The following is a 3,428-nucleotide window of genomic DNA, read 5'->3' on the forward strand; positions in this document are numbered from 1 at the left end:
TTTGGTGCGGCAAAACCCCAGATTTTTTTTTTTTTTTTTTTTTTTTTTTTTTTTTTTTTTTTTGCATCTACCGTACACTTTCTTAAAGGGCAATCAGATAATGGGTATGTTTTATGTAATTAAGAGTTCACTGTAGTGGCTTTCATTTAATATGGCTGTCTGGGAGAACAGGGCCTCCTTGCCCTGTCTGATGTAATTTAAACTTATGACATTTTTACTGTGTATAATATGGTGTCCTCTGTGCCAGTTTTGTACCTTATAATAGAGGCAGATTGCCTCAGATCGCTGTGGTTCTTATTATCAAAATTAAGTTTACTTGTATACTAAACAACCACAAGAAATTTGATTCTGTAAAGAATCCTCTTTAGCTGTGGCCTGGCAGTATATATATGGTGCTTTATTTAACAGAATACCTGTGGAGGAAATAAAGCACACTTGATGTAAAATTAATTGTTTTATTTTTATTGACATGATCAATTGCTATTCTGTGCACTTCATTAAACTGATTGTGATGACTTTTCATTTGTTTATAATATGTTGCTTCACTCGTTGGATTTCTCAAAGAAAACTTCAAAAGTGAAACAGCTGCAGAGAGAAATGATGTTCAAATGTATATAACTGATGTAAATCTTGGTCTTTTCTGGTTTGCTTTGCCTGAACGTTCAGTCTCGCAGTTGGGAGGTATTGGTGGTTGTTTACTCTTTTCCCCACTATGTTAGATCACAAGCGGTGTCAGAAGCCGGTGGAACTTTTCATTTCGCAACCCGAATTTTAACGTGCGTTAGTTGTACTTTTCTCCTGCACCATTTGCAGACTGCCACCCGCGCTGCCCCTGGGGCCTGCTCCACCTGGCCGCGCTCCCTGAGCTGCTGGAATGCCTTTATCACCTTTCCCTATTGCATCTCCTGTTATTTCTGAGCAATATCCATGTCCTCTGTGACCTTTTGGACTGTCAGTGATACTGGTTTTAATATCTGATTAAACTCCATTTTCAGCTTCATTCTCCAGGTGCTTTGCTCATTTTTCTCTTGTCTCCATAACACATCCAGCTTGGCCTTTTTGCTTCCAAATTCCTTTGTCTACCGTTTTAGTGTAGTTTAGCATCATTTGCTTCTCCACGGGTCTATCATGATGCTTTCGTGACTCCTCTTACTGTCTATGAATCTACTGTCATTTTTTTAACTTCCTCTAATTAATAATTTCTGTCTTTAAAGTTTGCACTTTCCATTTCTCTTTATTAGCACTTTCATTCTTGCATTTCCAGACACTATGTTGATGCTGGTGAGTGCTTAAGTTAGTCTCATTATATTTTCACTCTCTTTAGGAGTAACTTTCTTACCCTTTCTGATCAACTTCTCCATAGATTGTAACTTCAGAGATATCATCAACAGCTCTTTGTCAAAACTTCATGAAGATCAGAACTCATCTACCAAGCCCACTACTTTGTGGTTGGAAGATACTCCATCGATATCAGAATCTTCCAGAGATGAGGCAGCCACTATAACCCTTTGGTGAGTAGCATCAATCACTTAGTTACTCTTACTAAACATGTGCCTCTGAGTTTTGGTACGTTGGCTGACTTCAGCCTTCAGTTACTGCACGGTGTTGGCTTTAGCGTCTCGCACAGGACATCACACCATCATTCTGTTACTGTCTTGAGATTTTTTTTCTTACTGATTGTTTTGACCCCTGTTTTTGAAGCCCACCCACTACAAATTCCATTTATTTTTTTTTTAATATTTCAAGAAGGTACACAAGGAAGGAATGCAGCCTTCTTTTCCTCTTCCGCGTTCCCAGCTGAACATGAACCCCTCTCTGACCCTTGACAGGTCCTCTAAGTTGTCTTTAGGATGTTTTCCCCTACAGACCTGTATATGTGATTTGCAAATCACATATACAGAGGGTACACATATACATATACAAAGGGATAATTTTGTATTTTACTGTCAGTTCTTGTCTCACAAATCCGTAATCGGCCATTTCGAATCCCAGTAGATGTCCATTTGTAATGATTCTCTGTTAACAAGGGCTGTTGGAAGTTACAAACCCTGTTTTGTTTCAGTGATATGCTGTGTCAGGTTGTGGTGGCTCTCTGAGCAAAGCACCTTTATGCAGCAAGACGCATGTCGTAGGCCAGCAGTTCCCTTTGCGACCTCTTCAAAAAGCTGGATCATATTTGGTGAGATATTAAAAGCCCTGTTGGTTAGCTTTAATGAAACAATTATCCCCTAGTGCTAAACAGACTGAATTTGATAATAGCTTTACTGTTAGTGTGCTCAAAAATTGTGCCAAGATGACCAGAAGTGTAGTGATTCTTCCTGCTCTTCCCGTACCTTACCTTCCAATTTTCCCCTCCCATTTTTTGCTGGATTTTTTCCGCAGTATTCAGTTTTTTAAACAAAAGTAAGCACTACCTGCACAAACTTGTGTCCTCTTCCTTACCCTTCTCTAAACCTGCTCCTCTTCCTCTGTGTCCCTCATTTTACATGTCCCCTAAGTCATGATTTCCTCCGTAATATTCCCCTTCTACTGTAACATGGCTCATCCCACCTCTCACTTAATGGTTAGGTATTTTCTCCTGCAAGTCCCACCTCCTGTTTAACCCCTTCAAAATTAAGCTTTTACTTTACTTGCTCCTTCCACTGTCCTCACTGCGTAGTCCCCAACAGGCAGCCCCTGTCTCCCGGACTCTCACTGTTAAGACTGTGGCCAGTCTTACAAATCTCGTCTTTCACATTTAATTATTTTTCGAGGCTTTCTCAGAGACCAGGTTGTTGTCCAGAACCTGAATATGTTTCGGAAGCACTACATCACAAACAGAACTCTTTTCCTGTCTGTTTTGTTGCTTCTTCCATACAGCTCACTCCCCCGAAATGCCTTCTGTGCTCTTTAGCCTGCTTAAAACACATGAATTCCAGTAAATTGGAGCATATTTCTTACAACTTCTCTACATCTCTCTCCACTCCTGCTGTCTTCTCTTTTGTTAGGATAGGCAACTCTTACTTAGAAAACAAACTACATTTAGGACACTATAATTTCATTGTGTTTAATACTGTCACACCATGACCATCATACTGTTGCTGTGTGATTCCTACCTCTGCTCCATCCAGCTCAATGGCTGAGAATAACAAGCAGTTTAATATTCTTTGGTTTTAGTAAACTCTTGGAGACGCAATGAGACATTTCAGCACCCAAGAATAAATTGTTTTGCCTCTCTAAGATGGTAATTGACCCCTTTATGCTATGGCTGCTTCACAGCACTAGAAGCTCTCCTGAAGGCAAGTCATTACAGGTAAAACAAACTTTTCTTTGGTTTTTCTCAATTCCAAAATAACTGTGTGCAGAAGTTGAACTTTCAGGCCGGCCATACAATACCAGTGTCAGCTAAGATCCAGCACAGAGAGAGGAGATAGATGGGAGGAGTGCAG

Source organism: Buceros rhinoceros, unplaced genomic scaffold (assembly GCF_000710305.1).
Source record: "Buceros rhinoceros silvestris isolate BGI_N320 unplaced genomic scaffold, ASM71030v1 scaffold17364, whole genome shotgun sequence".
Taxonomy (NCBI): domain Eukaryota; kingdom Metazoa; phylum Chordata; class Aves; order Bucerotiformes; family Bucerotidae; genus Buceros; species Buceros rhinoceros.